The sequence below is a fragment of the Bombina bombina genome, chromosome 5, assembly GCF_027579735.1.
Source record: "Bombina bombina isolate aBomBom1 chromosome 5, aBomBom1.pri, whole genome shotgun sequence".
Taxonomy (NCBI): Eukaryota; Metazoa; Chordata; class Amphibia; order Anura; family Bombinatoridae; genus Bombina; species Bombina bombina.
This window is the reverse complement of record NC_069503.1, coordinates 897,921,523-897,940,024: the sequence shown is the minus strand read 5'-3', so window position 1 is coordinate 897,940,024 and position 18,502 is coordinate 897,921,523. Positions and strand designations below refer to the sequence as shown.

The following is an 18,502-nucleotide window of genomic DNA, read 5'->3' as shown; positions in this document are numbered from 1 at the left end:
TCCTATAAAATATCTAGTTGGCCAAGATTTATTGGTCTTTTGTCACCTATTGTGCACAGCCACAAAATATTTCTCCTACATTGGTGTGTCCGGTCCACGGCTTCATCCTTACTTGTGGGATATTCTCTTCCCCTACAGGAAATGGCAAAGAGAGCACACAGCAAGAGCTGTCCATATAGCCCCCCCTCTGGCTCCGCCCCCCAGTCATTCTCTTTGCCGCTCTGAACAAGTAGCATCTCCACGGGGATGGTAAAAAGTATGTGGTGTTAGTTGTAGTTTTATTTCTTCTATCAAGAGTTTATTTTAAAATAGTGCCGGTTTGTACTATTTACTCTACAACAGAAAGTGATGAAGAGTTCTGTTAAAAGAGGAGTATGATTTTAGCACCAGTAACTAAAATCCATTGCTGTTCCCACGCAGGACTGTTGAAACCAGAGAACTTCAGTTGGGGGGAACAGTTTGCAGACTTTTCTGCTCCAGGTATGACCAGTCTCTTTTCTAACAAGACATAGTAATGCTAGAAGACTGTCAGTTTTCCCTCATGGGATCGGTAAGCCATTTTCTTAGACTCATAACAGAATTAAGGCTTATAAAATGGGCTCTATGCTGGTTGACACTATTGTGGGCTTAATCGATTGGTTTATATCATATTTTTATGACATTTGGAGTGTTTTGTGAATTGGAAACACTTTTGGGAACGTTTTTATTATGCCTGGCAGTTGTTTAAACGCCTAATCTAGTCAGGAAGGCCCCCTCACTCTGGTATGCAGAGGGAGGAGGCCTCATTTTCGCGCCTCAGTTGCGCAGTTACTTCTAGAGGCAGTGCATGCAGCTTCATGTGAGAGGGTCCTGTGGCTGAAAAACGGACTCAGGAAGGCTTATATTCTGTGGTGAATCACCCCTAAGGAAGGAATTGAACAATTAGCTCCGGTTTGCTCATTTAAGGGTTTAGAGACTTGAAATTTGGTGTGCAATACTTTCAAAGCATTAAGACAATGGGGTGTAAATTTTGTAAAGATCAGATATTTCCTTCATAGTTTTTTCAAACATTCAGAAATAAAGTGTGCTCTTTTTATTATTTAAAGAGACAGTAACGGTTTTGTTTAAAAACGTTTTTATTGCATTAATAGCCTGCCAAATTCTGTCTAACATGTCTGTACCTTCAGATAGCATATGTTCTGTGTGTATGGAGGCCAAGGTGGTTCCCCCTTTAAATGTATGTGCAAATTGTGCCATGGCGTCCAAACAAAGTAAGGACAGTACTGTCACATTTAATAAGGTTGCCCAAGATGATTCTTCAAATGAAGGTAGTGGGGATAGCTCATCATCCTCTCCTTCTGTGTCAACACCAGTTTTGCCCGCGCAGGCGATACCTAGTACATCTAGCGCGCCAATGCTTGTTACTATGCAGCAATTAACTGCAGTAATGGATAATTCTATAGCAAATCTTTTATCCAAACTGCCAGCATTTCCCAGAAAGCGTGATTGCTCAGTTTTAAATACAGAGGATGAGCAAGTTGGCGCTGACGATAATTTATCTGTTATACCCTCACATCAATCTGAATTGGCAGTGAGGGAGGGTCTGTCTGAGGGAGAAATTTCTGATTCAGGAAAAGTTTCTCAGCAGGCAGAACATGATATCGTGGCATTCAAATTTAAGTTAGAACATCTCCGCGCCCTGCTTAAGGAGGTGCTAACTACTCTTGATGATTGTGACTCTTTGGTGATTCCAGAGAAGTTGTGCAAAATGGACAAATTCTTAGAGATCCCTGTGCACGCTGATGCCTTTCCGATACCCAAGAGGGTGGCGGACATAGTGACTAAGGAGTGGGAGAAGCCAGGTATACCTTTTGATCCACCTCCTATTTTTAAGAAAATGGCAAACGGTTCCTAAGGTTGAGGGGGCAGTTTCAACGTTAGCCAAGCGCACAACTATTCCTATTGAGGACAGTTGCGCTTTCAAAGATCCTATGGATAAAAAATTGGAAGGATTGCTTAAGAAGATATTTGTTCAGCAAGGTTTCCTTCTTCAACCAATTTCGTGCATTATTCCTGTCGCCACGGCAGCGTCTTTTTGGTTCGAGGAACTAGAAAATTCGCTCCAAAAGGAGACTGAATATGATGAAGTCATGGACAGAATTCACGCACTAAAGTTGGCTAATTCCTTTATTTTGGATGCCGCTTTTCAATTAGCTAAATTAGCGGCGAAAAATTCAGGTTTTGCAATTGTGGCGCGCAGAGCGCTTTGGCTAAAATCTTGGTCGGCGGATATGTCGTCCAAAACAAAATTGCTTAATATTCCTTTCAAAGGTAAGACCCTTTTCGGGCCGGAATTGAAGGAGATTTCAGACATCACTGGGGGAAAGGGCCATGCCCTCCCACAGAATAGGCCTTTCAAGGCTAAGAACAAATCTAATTTTCGTTCCTTTCGCAATTTCAGGAACGGACCGACTCCTAACTCTGCAGCCTCTAGACAAGAGGGTAACACTTCCCAGCCTAAACCAGCATGGAAACCATTGCAAGGCTGGAACAAGGGTAAACAGGCCAAGAAGCCTGCTGCTGCTACCAAGACTGCATGAAGGGGTAGCCCCCGATCCGGGACCGGATCTAGTAGGGGGCAGACTCTCTCTCTTCGCTCAGGCTTGGGCAAGAGATGTTCCGGATCCCTGGGCACTAGAAATAGTCTCTCAGGGGTATCTTCTAGATTTCAAGGAACTTCCTCCAAGGGGAAGGTTCCACATGTCTCGCTTATCTTCAGACCAGATAAAGAGACAGGCATTCTTACATTGCGTAGGAGACCTATTAAAGATGGGAGTGATGCACCCAGTTCCAACAGCGGAACAAGGTCTGGGTTTTTACTCAAACCTGTTTGTAGTTCCCAAAAAAGAGGGAACTTTCAGGCCAATTCTGGATTTAAAAATTCTAAACAAATTCCTCAGAGTTCCATCATTCAAAATGGAAACCATTCGGACGATTTTACCAACAATCCAGGATGGTCAATATGACTACCGTGGACTTAAAGGATGCGTACCTGCATATTCCTATCCACAAAGATCATCATCAGTTCCTGAGGTTCGCCTTTCTGGACAAACATTACCAGTTCGTGGCTCTTCCATTCGGTTTAGCCACTGCTCCCAGAATTTTCACAAAAGATGCTAGGGTCCCTTCTAGAGGTTCTAAGGCAGAGGGGCATTGCTGTAGCACCTTACCTAGACGCCATTCTAATCCAAGCGTCGTCCCTTTCCAAAGCAAGGGCTCATACAGACATTGTTTTAGCCTTTCTCAGGTCTCACGGGTGGAAGGTGAACGTAGAAAAGAGTTCCCTGTCCCCGTCCACAAGGGTTCCTTTTCTGGGAACAATAATAGATTCTGTAGAAATTAAGATTTTTCTGACAGAGGTCAGAAAGTTAAAGCTTCTAAATGCTTGTCAAGTTCTTCAATCTATTCCTCAGCCTTCCATAGCTCAGTGTATGGAGGTAATAGGACTAATGGTTGCAGCAATGGACGTGGTTCCTTTTGCTCGAATTCATCTAAGACCATTACAACTGTGCATGCTCAAACAGTGGAATGGGGATTATGCAGACTTGTCTCCCCAGATTCAAGTAGACCAGGTAACCAGAGACTCACTCCGCTGGTGGTTGACTCAGGATCACCTGTCTCAGGGAATGAGTTTCCACAGACCAGAGTGGGTCATTGTCACGACCGACGCCAGTCTCTTAGGCTGGGGCGCGGTCTGGGACTCCCTGAAAGCTCAGGGTCTATGGTCTCGGGAAGAGTCTCTCCTCCCGATAAACATTTTGGAACCGAGAGCGATATTCAATGCGCTCCTGGCTTGGCCTCACCTAGCGAAGGCCAGATTCATAAGATTTCAGTCGGACAACATGACGACTGTAGCGTACATCAATCATCAGGGGGGAACAAAGAGTTCCTTGGCAAAGAGAGGTATCCAAGATCATCAAATGGGCGGAGGATCACTCCTGCCACCTATCTGCAATTCACATCCCAGGAGTAGACAACTGGGAGGCGGATTATTTGAGTCGTCAGACTTTCCATCCGGGGGAGTGGGAACTCCACCCGGAGGTCTTTGCCCAGTTAACTCAACTATGGGGCACTCCAGATATGGATCTGATGACGTCTCGTCAGAACTCCAAGGTTCCTCGATACGGGTCCAGATCCAGGGATCCCAAGGCGACACTAGTGGATGCATTGGTGGCGCCTTGGTCGTTCAATCTATCTTATGTGTTTCCACCGGTCCCTCTCCTTCCCAGGCTTGTAGCCAGGATCAAACAGGAGAAGGCCTCGGTGATTCTAATAGCTCCTGCATGGCCACGCAGAACTTGGTAAGCAGACCGGGTGAATATGTCATCGGCTCCACCATGGAAGCTACCTTTGAGACAGGATCTTCTAGTACAAGGTCCATTCGAACATCCAAATCTAGTCTCTCTCCAACTGACTGCTTGGAAATTGAACGCTTGATTCTATCTAAGCGTGGGTTTTCAGATTCAGTGATAGATACTCTGGTTCAAGCCAGAAAACCTGTAACTAGGAAAATTTACCATAAGATATGGCAAAAATATATCCGTTGGTGTGAATCCAAGGGATTCTCTTGGAGTAAAATTTAAAATTCCTAGGATACTTTCCTTTCTCCAAGAGGGTTTGGATAAAGGTTTGTCAGCTAGTTCTTTAAAAGGACAGATATCTGCTCTGTCTGTTTTGTTGCACAAACGTCTGGCAGCCGTGCCAGATGTACAGGCGTTTGTACAGGCGTTAGTTAGAATCAAGCCTGTCTACAGACCTATGACTCCTCCTTGGAGTCTAAATTTAGTTCTTTCAGTTCTTCAGGGGGTTCCGTTTGAACCCTTACATTCATATACATATGTATACATATGTATATTCATACATATGTACATTCTTACATATTAAGTTACTATCTTGGAAAGTTCTGTTTTTGGTTGCTATTTCTTCTGCTAGAAGAGTTTCTGAATTATCTGCTTTGCAGTGTACTTCTCCCTATCTGGTATTCCATACAGATAAGGTAGTTTTACGTACCAAGCCTGGTTTTCTTCCAAAGGTGTTTTCCAACAGGAATATTAACCAGGAAATAGTTGTTCCTTCTCTGTGTCCGAATCCAGTTTCGAAGAAGGAACGTTTGTTACAAAACCTAGATGTGGTCCGTGCTTTAAAATTCTATTTAGAAGCAACAAAGGATTTCAGACAGACATCATCTTTGTTTGTCGTTTATTCTGGTAAGAGGAGAGGGCAGAAAGCTACTGCTACCTCTCTTTCCTTTTGGCTGAAAAGCATCATCCGATTGGCTTATGAGACTGCCGGACGGCAGCCTCCTGAACGGATTACAGCTCACTCTACTAGAGCTGTGGCTTCCACATGGGCCTTCAAGAACGAGGCTTCTGTTGATCAGATCTGTAAGGCAGCGACTTGGTCTTCCCTGCATACTTTTGCCAAATTTTACAAATTCGATACTTATGCTTCTTCGGAGGCTATTTTTGGGAGACAGGTTTTGCAAGCCGTGGTGCCTTCCGTTTAGGTAACCTGACTTGTTCCCTCCCTTCATCCGTGTCCTAAAGCTTTGGTATTGGTTCCCACAAGTAAGGATGAAGCCGTGGACCGGACACACCAATGTAGGAGAAAACAGAATTTATATTTACCTGATAAATTTCTTTCTCCTACGGTGTGTCCGGTCCACGGCCCGCCCTGGCTTTTAGTCAGGTTTAAAAAATTTTATTCCATACACTACAGTCACCACGGCACCCTATAGTTTCTCCTTTTTCTCCTAACCATCGGTCGAATGACTGGGGGGCGGAGCCAGAGGGGGGGCTATATGGACAGCTCTTGCTGTGTGCTCTCTTTGCCATTTCCTGTAGGGGAAGAGAATATCCCACAAGTAAGGATGAAGCCGTGGACCGGACACACCGTAGGAGAAAGAAATTTATCAGGTAAACATAAATTCTGTTTTTTTGGCCTTTGGCAAGGTACATGTGCATTGTAAAACAGCGCCTAAAGGGCCATAATAGGAAGAAAGAAAAAAAAAAAGGATGACCTACAAATTAGAGCAAGTAATTTTTTTGACTAATATGGCCATTTTAATCATTGCACTCCTTATGTATAGACTAGAAGACCAAGTAGTCCTTTACTTGGTGGCTGTCTCACCAGTCTTATTCAGGGGACCTCCTTTCTCTGGCCACTGTGGATAATGATCTCTAAAGACACCAGCTTGAGAGGTTGGATTGTGGTCTGGGTATCACTAAGAGGACAAGGAGTTTGGCCTCCTGGGGAGGTTACCAATAAACATTCTGGAATTCTGTGTGATTTTCAAGGCTCCCCAGTGTTGGCCCAGCATCAGGCAGGAACTCTTTCTAAGGATTCCAATTAGATAATGTCATAGCAGTGGTTTACATTTATCACCTAGGCAGAACTTGCTCCAACTCATAACTTATAAACAAACTGGCCAGTTAACGTGAGCATCAGCACTCCCAAGACCGCCCCACTGTGAGTAGTAGAACACTCACACCGGGCGATAGGAGGATCGCCTAGTACCGATAACCTGTGAGAGGTGAAATTTGAATTCACAGTAAACAAGGAGACAAGCTTAAGGATTGGTTGTTGAGAAATCCTGCTACATCCGGTAAGAGTCCAAGGACGCCGCTACTACCTGAGCGAGCCCGGTCAAGCAGGGTAAGAAAATTTGAACCACCTTATTATATAAACATCTTATGAATATACAAGGGCAAATAACTTTTTGATGAGAAGGAACATTCGAAACGTTTATCTTTTCCTGAAATAAAGCCCTAATTTCTTTATCCAACTAAGTGAATTCCATCTCCGAATAAGTCAATAAAGTGCACCAGTTACTAAGTTGCACAGTTCAAAGGGATATCTATATAAAAGTTGTTTTACTACTCATCAGTTGCAATATTTTAAAGCTCTGACAGTGTCGTTAACTCAGTGCACAGTGCTATTATTAGATCAATAATTATAAATCAAGGCGCAAATTGTATTCTAACAAACATTATATGCAACCTAAGAACACGAGGAATATAACCATTGTGAGCAGGGCCGTCTTTAATATTGACTGGACCCTGGGCAAACATTTTCTTGGGCCCCCCCCCCCCCCATGCAATTTCGCTCTCCACCCCAACATCCCAAAAAACAACTAAATCAATTTATTTTATATATTTTTTTAAATTATTAGCCCCACTGCTGGGCTAATCATTAAAAAAAAAAATGCAATATGTGAAAATGGACTTAAGCAGTACTAATAAGCAGTACTAATAAGTAAATAAATATAGAAATTCCTCCACTCTTGATTAATTTAATATGCTTTTGAATGTGATTCTGGTGTGTGGTTAGCTGGTTAAAGAGATTTAGGGCAGCCAACAGGAGCAAAGGAAGGTAAAGAGCTTGAGGCAGAAGCATGGAGGTGCAGACAGATATAAGTTTACTGACTGGAACAGTAGAACTACTATGGGAAGCTGTAAAATCTGAAACGGAGAGAAATAAAAACTATAAAAATAAACCTTACCTTAATGTGTGAAGTATCAGCATTATACTATACATCAGCCACAGCAGCACATGTCACTACTTTGCTAGGAACAAGTTCCCTCTCATCCTGCACTAGACAATACTGCATGGGGGAGGGGCATGTGTACACTCATGTATTCTTCCCACTGACACCTTTCTACAAAGCACTGTTTTCCTAACAAAATTCAGTTAGTTGATCTTAGAGCCACAGCAGAAAGAGCAGGGCTAAGGGGACCAGCAGACTGGATGCTGTCTGCCCAAGGCTGCATGGATACAGACGAGTCACACAGCCTCAAGACTGAAGAGAACAGTGTGTGCAGCTGCACAGATGCTCAAATCCTCACGTGCCTGCCACTCCAGCTTTCTGCTGCATGCGCCTATAGTGAGCCCTACACAGAAACAATCCCCACCACCAGAGCAGTTACCTGGTAACAGTGGTAACCCCAGCAGGACCTTTTCTGATGCAGTGGGATTGACTGGATGCCTAGTTAGGGCTTAGCATCCAGTGCTGCACAGTGCACATCTAAAACAGCACATGGCACTTGCTTGGAATGTCACATGACATCGGCCCGGTCTGGCACAGTTTCTCACAAATAAATATAAGCAGAGAACTTTTGACTGTGACAATATTAGGACTGACTGTGTGTGTGTCCCATGTCACATGACATCAGCAGTCTGGCATGAACTAAAAAAAATAAATAAGAAAAAATTATTATTTTTTTAGGACTCTTGGGCCCCTCAACAAAGACTGGGCCCAGGGCAGCTGCCCCTTTTGCCCTGTGTTAAAGATGGCCCTGATTGTGAGATTTTAATTGACTCTTAATACTATACGTATGCATGGTTTTATTTTTCCATTTATTTTTCATTATATTGTTTTGTAATTTTTTAGCTGCAGCTTTTTTAACCCCCTTTTTTAAGAACTTTTTTGTGTCAAATGGTACTTTTTTAACTTTAACATCGTTTTTGGAACAGGAGTATACACAGATCTATTACAACACTGTTATTTCCATCATTGTTTTACACCGGTGTATGACTATTGTATTCCATTTGAGAACCCTTATATATAGCGCAAATAATTTTTTGTGATTGATATATTTACATGTGTATTTCAAATCAGTTATCTGACAATTACCAGTTTATAATATCCACTGCTGTCTATTAAATATATCTTATCCACACTTTATACAGAAAGCAATTAGTTTGAACAGTTAATATCTTAATACCTTTAATTTTTGACTACTATTAAACTTTTTTTAAAATAAATACTATTACTTTTCATTATTTCGGTCTTTTAGTACTTTTTGTGATATTCGGTTTAGACACTAATTTTCAGTCACTTATTCTACAACAGATAGCCGTAGGCGCCACCTCTAACACTTCCCCTCCTTGTCCAGAACTTGCAATAATGGAAGTTGCCCATTTTCTCTTGGTCAGAATGCAATATTTGCATGATCTCCATTTTCTTCCTGCTCACTAATATCTAGGGAGAGAGTGTTCGAAATACGACATCAGGATTGGTCAGACATTATTTAGAGGTAGGGGAAGTTACATTCAGGTTAGCATTTAAAAAAGCTAAGGCGAAATGTGCATCAGGTTACTATAACCTGGTGTGGGCTATACGTTTTATGTGTGAAAATTGTTCCACATATGTTTGACCTAAGTCACCCATGCGTGGTTATAAATAATGGTTATGGTTATTCATCCGCTACTGAGAGAAATAAAAATGTTTGGGACCATGTCCCTGTTTGGGATTTCTATGCTCAGTGGCTATATCTTATGATCATTACTGGAGCTGAATATCCTTTGGCCGCACTTAGATCAGATATCAGATACGATTTATGTTTGACAATTTTATTGTGATCTATAGCCCTACACAGGTCTAACTTTTTATTCTTGTATATTTGTCTTGTGGATTTATTTCCGTTATAAACTGATTTTAACTTATATATTAAGTTATTTTTTGTGTCATTTTTTTAATTTCACCTACTGGGTATGCTAACACTCTCATAGCGAGTGCTCTTTATGTTGCTTCCTTTCACTACATATGTACATTGTCACTGAGCACCCTACACATACTCTTGTGTGGAATACAATTTGAAACATTGTCTCACACACATCATTCTGTCACCAATATCTTTACCTGGGTGAATAGTGTCTGAATCAGGAGGGCACTCAGCCAGATAGTGAGATGTTGGGACTTGTCAGCTATATATCTCTGACCTTCGTTTGAACCTTAAAGGGGCACTGAACCCAAATTTTTTCTTTTGTGATTCAGATCGTGCATGCAATTTTAAGCAACTTTCTAATTTACTCCTACTCTCAAATGTTCTTAGTCTTCTTTGTATCTTTATTTGAAAAGCAACAATGTAAGTTTCCTTGCTGATTGGACAGCACCAATATACAAGTGCTCTCCAGGGTTCTGAACCAACAATTGGCTGGCTCCTTAGCTTAGATACCTTCTTTTAAAAAAAAAAAAAAGGATAGCAAGCGCACAAAGAAAAATTAACAGGAGTAAATTAGAAAGTTGTTTAAAATTGCATGCTCTATATGAACCACAAAAGAGAAAAATTGGGTTCTGTGTCCCTTTAAGCTTCCCCAGTATTGTGCTAGAACTCGGGATCCTCAGACGCGCTAAACAGTTGCCTTGTGGTTCCTTGGTCATTCTCTTTGCCTGCAGTGCAAGGAGGAGGTGAAGTTTAGGTGTCTGATAAGTTGTCTTCAATCAGGATTTTATTATTTTAAAGCAGAGCTGCCCTATCCAGAAAGCTTGAGTAAGCTTACTCAAAACTAGGTGATCCTCTCAAACCAGTTGAGCTGCCCTACTGCCGGTCAGATGGTTTTAAGGTAAGTGCCATATTTAGTTTTCTTGGAAAGGATAATTTGGCACTTCTGCAGCTAGGTGCTGCTTAAAGGGACACTGAACCCAATTTTTTTCTTTTGTGATTCAGATAGAGCATGCCATTTTAAACAACTTTCTTTTGCAAGATGTCCACAGATTCATCCTTACTTGTGGGATATTATCCTTCCCAACAGGAAGTGGCAAAGAGAGCACCCACAGCAGAGCTGTCTATATAGCTCCCCCCTTAACTCCACCCCCCAGTCATTCTCTTTGCCGGCTATAAGCAGGAAGGGTAAAGTGAAAGAAGTGTTAAACTGTTAGTTTTTATTTTTCTTCAAGCAAGAGTTTTATTTTTAAATGGTTACCGGTGTGTACTATTTACTCTCAGGCAGGAGATACATGAAGATTTCTGCCTGGAGGATGATGATCTTAGCATTTGTAACTAAGGTCCACTGCTGTTCCCACAGAAGCTGAGGAGTACAGGAAAACTTCAGTGTGAGGAACGGTTTCTTGCTATACAGCAATGAGGTATGTTCAGTCATTTTTTCTGGAAAAACTGTGATAATTCAGAAAGGCTGACAGTATCCCCATGAAGGGTAAGCAGTAGTCCTAGTTTTATAAGAAAGGGCATTACTAGCTTGCATAAAGGGCTAAACGTATGGGCACTCGGTTTGAATGATATATAAGACAAACGTTTGTGTGTTCTGGGAGTACTGTTTATATTTCTTAAAGGACAACTGTATTGAGGGATACACTTGGCTTTTTTGGGGGTTTTATAACCCACATGGCTGAAAAAAACGCTTGGTAAAATTTTCTGCAGGCCCTGGCAACATCGAGAGAGATGGGCGGGGCCTATTTTTGCGCCTCAGTTGCGCAGTTTTCCATAGACAAGCAGCAAGCTACAACACCGGAGGGTCCTGGTGCACTTCTGGGGCCTAATCGAATCTTTATCCCCACATTATCGTTTCCTAAGGGCAGGTAGGCGCCACAGCAGAGCTGTGGCAAGGTGCTGACGGATTTACCGGTCTTTGACACTTTGTCAATCCGGTTTTCATATTTGGGGGTCAATTGCTTAAATACTTGTGGTGCAATCTGATTAAAGCTTAGTAAGTCTACTGCAAAAATTTCAGAAGATTTGAGGTAATTTTAAGCAGTTTTGCAGTTTGTGAATGCCCCTTTTTCTCTTAAAGGCACAGTACCGTTTTTGAATTTTTTTTTTTTCATTAAATAAATGGTTTTCCAAGCTTGCTTGTCTTATTACTAGCCTATTCAACATGTCTGACATTGAGGAAACTCATTGCTCATTTTGTTTAGAAGCCATTGTGGAACCCCCTCTTAGAATGTGTCCCACTTGTACTGATATGTCTATAAATTGCATCATATTTTGACTTATAAGAGTTAGGCACTGGATGATTCTCAGACAGAAGGAAATAAGGTTTTGCCATCTAGTTCTCCCCAAGTGTCACAACCAGTAATGCCCGCACAAGCGACACCTTGCAAGATATGGCCTCAGTTATGAATACTACCCTCACAGAGTTTTCTTTCATGTAATTAGCAAGAGTCCATGAGCTAGTGACGTATGGGATATACATTCCTACCAGGAGGGGCAAAGTTTCCCAAACCTCAAAATGCCTATAAATACACCCCTCACCACACCCACAAATCAGTTTTACAAACTTTGCCTCCTATGGAGGTGGTGAAGTAAGTTTGTGCTAGATTCTACGTTGATATGCGCTCCGCAGCAGGTTGGAACCCGGTTTTCCTCTCAGCGTGCAGTGAATGTCAGAGGGATGTGAGGAGAGTATTGCCTGTTTGAATTCAATGATCTCCTTCTACGGGGTCTATTTCATAGGTTCTCTGTTATCGGTCGTAGAGATTCATCTCTTACCTCCCTTTTCAGATCGACGATATACTCTTATATATATATATATACCATTACCTCTGCTGATTTTCGTTTCAGTACTGGTTTGGCTTTCTACAAACATGTAGATGAGTGTCCTGGGGTAAGTAAGTCTTATTTTCTGTGACACTCTAAGCTATGGTTGGGCACTTTTTTAATAAAGTTCTAAATATATGTATTCAAACATTTATTTGCCTTGACTCAGGATGTTCAACATTCCTTATTTTCAGACAGTCAGTTTCATATTTGGGATAATGCATTTGAATGAATCATTTTTCTTACCTTAAAAATGTTTTGACTTTTTTCCCTGTGGGCTGTTAGGCTCGCGGGGGCTGAAAATGCTTCATTTTATTGCGTCATTCTTGGCGCGGACTTTTTTGGCGCAAAAAATCTTTTCGGTTTCCGGCGTCATACGTGTCGCCGGAAGTTGCGTCATTTTTTGACGTTCTTTTGCGCCAAAAATGTTGGCGTTCCGGATGTGGCGTCATTTTTGGCGCCAAAAGCATTTAGGCGCCAAATAATGTGGGCGTCTTATTTGGCGCTAAAAAAATATGGGCGTCGCTTTTGTCTCCACATTATTTAAGTCTCATTTTTCATTGCTTCTGGTTGCTAGAAGCTTGTTCCTTGGCATTTTTTCCCATTCCTGAAACTGTCATTTAAGGAATTTGATCAATTTTGCTTTATATGTTGTTTTTTCTCTTACATATTGCAAGATGTCTCACGTTGCATCTGAGTCAGAAGATACTTCAGGAAAATAGCTGTCTGGTGCTGGAACTACCAAAGCTAAGTGTATCTGCTGTAAACTTTTGGTAGCTGTTCCTCCAGCTGTTGTTTGTATTAATTGTCATGACAAACTTGTTAATGCAGATAATATTTCCTTTAGTAAAGTACCATTACCTGTTGAAGTTCCATCAACATCTAATGTTCAGAGTGTTCCTGATAACATAAGAGAGTTTGTTTCTGAATCCATCAAGAAGGCTATGTCTGTTATTCCTCCTTCTAGTAAACATAAAAAATCTTTTAAAACTTCTCTTTATACAGATGAATTTTTAAATGAACATCATCATTCTGATTCTAATGACTCTTCTGGTTCAGAGGATTCTGTCTCAGAGGTTGATGCTGATAAATCTTCATATTTATTTAAAATGGAATTTATTCGTTCTTTACTTAAAGAAGTACTAATTGCTTTAGAAATTGAGGATTCTGGTCCTCTTGATACTAAATCTAAACGTTTAGATAAGGTCTTTAAATCTCATGTGGTTATTCCAGAAGTTTTTCCTGTTCCTGGTGCTATTTCTGAAGTAATTTCCAGAGAGTGGAATAATTTGGGTAATTCATTTACTCCTTCTAAACGTTTTAAGCAATTATATCCTGTGCTGTCTGACAGATTAGAATTTTGGGACAAAATCCCTAAAGTTGATGGGGCTATTTCTACCCTTGCTAAACGTACTACTATTCCTACGGCAGATGGTACTTCGTTTAAGGATCCTTTAGATAGGAAAATTGAATCCTTTCTAAGAAAAGCTTATCTGTGTTCAGGTAATCTTCTTAGACCTGCTATATCATTGGCTGATGTTGCTGCAGCTTCAACGTTTTGGTTGGAAACTTTAGCGCAACAAGTAACAGATCATGATTCTCATAATATTATTATTCTTCTTCAACATGCTAATAATTTTATCTGTGATGCCATCTTTGATATTATCAGAGTTGATGTCAGGTTTATGTCTCTAGCTATTTTAGCTAGAAGAGCTTTATGGCTTAAAACTTGGAATGCTGATATGTCTTCTAAATCAACTCTACTTTCCCTTTCTTTCCAGGGTAACAAATTATTTGGTTCTCAGTTGGATTCTATTATCTCAACTGTTACTGGTGGGAAAGGAACTTTTTTACCACAGGATAAAAAATCTAAGGGTAAAAACAGGGCTAATAATCGTTTTCGTTCCTTTCGTTTCAACAAAGAACAAAAGCCTGATCCTTCATCCTCAGGAGCAGTTTCAGTTTGGAAACCATCTCCAGTCTGGAATAAATCCAAGCCTTTTAGAAAAGCAAAGCCAGCTTCTAAGTCCACATGAAGGTGCGGCCCTCATTCCAGCTCAGCTGGTAGGGGGCAGGTTACGTTTTTTCAAAGAAATTTGGATCAATTCTGTTCACAATCTTTGGATTCAGAACATCGTTTCAGAAGGGTACAGAATTGGTTTCAAGATGAGACCTCCTGCAAAGAGATTTTTTCTTTCCCGTGTCCCAGTAAATCCAGTGAAAGCTCAAGCATTTCTGAAATGTGTTTCAGATCTAGAGTTGGCTGGAGTAATTATGCCAGTTCCAGTTCTGGAACAGGGGCTGGGGTTTTATTCGAATCTCTTCATTGTACCAAAGAAGGAGAATTCCTTCAGACCAGTTCTGGATCTAAAAATATTGAATCGTTATGTAAGGATACCCACATTCAAAATGGTAACTGTAAGGACTATCTTGCCTTTTGTTCAGCAAGGGCATTATATGTCCACAATAGATTTACAGGATGCATATCTGCATATTCCGATTCATCCAGATCACTATCAGTTCCTGAGATTCTCTTTCCTGGACAAGCATTACCAGTTTGTGGCTCTGCCGTTTGGCCTAGCTACAGCTCCAAGAATTTTTACAAAGGTTCTCGGTGCCCTTCTGTCTGTAATCAGAGAACAGGGTATTGTGGTATTTCCTTATTTGGACGATATCTTGGTACTTGCTCAGTCTTTACATTTAGCAGAATCTCATACGAATCGACTTGTGTTGTTTCTTCAAGATCATGGTTAGAGGATCAATTCACTAAAAAGTTCATTGATTCCTCAGACAAGGGTAACCTTTCTGGGTTTCCAGATAGATTCAGTGTCCATGACTCTGTCTTTGACAGACAAGAGACGTCTAAAATTGATTTCAGCTTGTCGAAACCTTCAGTGACAATCATTCCCTTCGGTAGCCTTTTGCATGGAAATTCTAGGTCTTATGACTGCTGCATCGGACGCGATGCCCTTTGCTCGTTTTCACATGCGACCTCTTCAGCTCTGTATGCTGAATAAATGGTGCAGGGATTACTCAAAGATATCTCAATATCTTTAAAACCGATTGTACGACACTCTCTGACGTGGTGGACAGATCACCATCGTTTAATTCAGGGGGCTTCTTTTGTTCTTCCGACCTGGACTGTAATTTCAACAGATGCAAGTCTTACAGGTTGGGGAGCTGTGTGGGGATCTGACGGCACAAGGGGTTTGGGAATCTCAGGAGGTGAGATTACCGATCAATATTTTGGAACTCCGTGCAATTTTCAGAGCTCTTCAGTCTTGGCCTCTTCTGAAGAGAGAATCGTTCATTTGTTTTCAGACAGACAATGTCACAACTGTGGCATACATCAATCATCAAGGAGGGACTCACAGTCCTCTGGCTATGAAAGAAGTATCTCGAATTCTGGTTTGGGCGGAATCCAGCTCCTGTCTAATCTCTGCGGTTCATATCCCAGGTATAGACAATTGGGAAGCGGATTATCTCAGTCGCCAAACGTTGCATCCGGGCGAATGGTCTCTTCACCCAGAGGTATTTCTTCAGATTGTTCAAATGTGGGAACTTCCAGAAATAGATCTGATGGCGTCTCATCTAAACAAGAAACTTCCCAGGTATCTGTCCAGATCCCGGGATCCTCAGGCGGAGGCAGTGGATGCATTATCACTTCCTTGGAAGTATCATCCTGCCTATATCTTTCCGCCTCTAGTTCTTCTTCCAAGAGTAATCTCCAAGATTCTGAAGGAATGCTCGTTTGTTCTGCTGGTAGCTCCGGCATGGCCTCACAGGTTTTGGTATGCGGATCTTGTCCGGATGGCCTCTTGCCAACCGTGGACTCTTCTGTTAAGACCAGACCTTCTGTCGCAAGGTCCTTTTTTCCATCAGGATCTCAAATCCTTAAATTTAAAGGTATGGAGATTGAACGCTTGATTCTTGGTCAAAGAGGTTTCTCTGACTCTGTGATTAATACTATGTTACAGGCTCGTAAATCTGTATCTAGAGAGATATATTATAGAGTCTGGAAGACTTATATTTCTTGGTGTCTTTCTCATCATTTTTCTTGGCATTCTTTTAGAATACCGAGAATTTTACAGTTTCTTCAGGATGGTTTAGATAAAGGTTTGTCCGCAAGTTCCTTGAAAGGACAAATCTCTGCTCTTTCTGTTCTTTTTCACAGAAAGATTGCTAATCTTCCTGATATTCATTGTTTTGTACAAGCTTTGGTTCGTATAAAACCTGTCATTAAGTCAATTTCTCCTCCTTGAAGTTTGAATTTGGTTCTGGGGGCTCTTCAAGCTCCTCCTTTTGAACCCATGCATTCATTGGACATTAAATTACTTTCTTGGAAAGTTTTTTGTTCCTTTTGGCGATCTCTTCTGCCAGAAGAGTCTCTGAATTATCTGCTCTTTCTTGTGAGTCTCCTTTTCTGATTTTTCATCAGGATAAGGCGGTGTTGCGAACTTCTTTTCAATTTTTACCTAAGGTTGTGAATTCCAACAACATTAGTAGAGAAATTGTGGTTCCTTCATTATGTCCTAATCCTAAGAATTCTAAGGAGAAATCGTTGCATTCTTTGGATGTTGTTAGAGCTTTGAAATATTATGTTGAAGCTACTAAGTCTTTCCGAAAGACTTCTAGTCTATTTTATCTTTTCCGGTTCTAGAAAAGGCCAGAAAGCTTCTGCCATTTCTTTGGCATCTTGGTTGAAATCTTTAATTCATCATGCCTATGTCGAGTCGGGTAAAACTCAGCCTCAAAGGATTACAGCTCATTCTAGGTCAGTTTCTACTTCCTGGGCGTTTAGGAATGAAGCTTCGGTTGATCAGATTTGCAAAGCAGCAACTTGGTCCTCTTTGCATACTTTTACTAAATTCTACCATTTTGATGTGTTTTCTTCTTCTAAAGCAGTTTTTGGTAGAAAAGTACTTCAGGCAGCGGTTTCAGTTTGAATCTTCTGCTTATGTTTTCATTAAACTTTATTTTGGGTGTGGATTATTTTCAGCAGGAATTGCCTGTCTTTATTTTATCCCTCCCTCTCTAGTGACTCTTGCGTGGAAAGATCCACATCTTGGGTAGTCATTATCCCATACGTCACTAGCTCATGGACTCTTGCTAATTACATGAAAGATAACATAATTTATGTAAGAACTTACCTGATAAATTCATTTCTTTCATATTAGCAAGAGTCCATGAGGCCCACCCTTTTTGTGGTGTTTATGATTTTTTTGTATAAAGCACAATTATTCCAATTCCTTATTTTATATGCTTTCGCACTTTTTTCTTATCACCCCACTTCTTGGCTATTCGTTAAACTGATTTGTGGGTGTGATGAGGGGTGTATTTATAGGCATTTTGAGGTTTGGGAAACTTTGCCCCTCCTGGTAGGAATGTATATCCCATACGTCACTAGCTCATGGACTCTTGCTAATATGAAAGAAATGAATTTATCAGGTAAGTTCTTACATAAATTATGTTTTTATCTAAACTGCCAGGGTTGCAAGGGAAGCGCAGTAGTTCTGGGTTAAGAACAAATGCTAAGCCATCTGACGCTTTAGTAGCCGTATCCGATATACCCTCACAATATTCAGAGGTAGGGATGAGGGATTTGCTATCTGAGGGAGAGCTTTCTGATTCAGCAAAGATGTTCCCTCAGATTCAGATGACAGCATTTAAATTTAAGCTGGAACACCTCTGCTTATTACTCAGGGAGGTTTTAGCGACTCTGGATGATTTTGACCCTATTGTAGTTCCAGAGAAATTGTGTAAAATGGACAAATATTTAGGTGCCTGTTTTCACTGATATTTTTCCGGTCCCTAAGAGGATTTCTGACATTGTTACTAAGGAGTGGGATAGACCAGGTATTCAGTTTGCTCCCCCTCCAGTTTTTAAGAAAATGTTTCCCATATCTGACACCATGCGGGACTCATGGCAGATGGTCCCTAAGGTGGAGGGAGCTATTTCTACTCTGGCTAAGCGTACAACTATACCTATTGAAGACAGTTGTGCTTTCAAAGATCCTACGGATAAAAAAATTAGAGGGTCTCCTAAAGAAATTTTTTGTTCATCAGGGTTTTCTTCTCCAACCTATAGCGTGCATTGTTCCTGTAACCACTGCAGCTGCCTTTTGGTTTGAGGCTCTGGAAGAGGCTCTTCAGGTGTAGACCCCATTAGATGATATTCTGGATAGAAT

The 18,502-nt window shown here is 41.1% G+C and overlaps 1 protein-coding gene across 1 annotated transcript in view; it reads left to right on the top strand.

Annotated features, from left to right (window-relative positions):
- Positions 1 to 18,502, top strand: part of LOC128661655 (kinesin-like protein KIF20A) — a 368,820-nt gene that overhangs the window by 257,770 nt on the left and 92,548 nt on the right. The gene's annotated exons all lie outside the window — the stretch shown is intronic.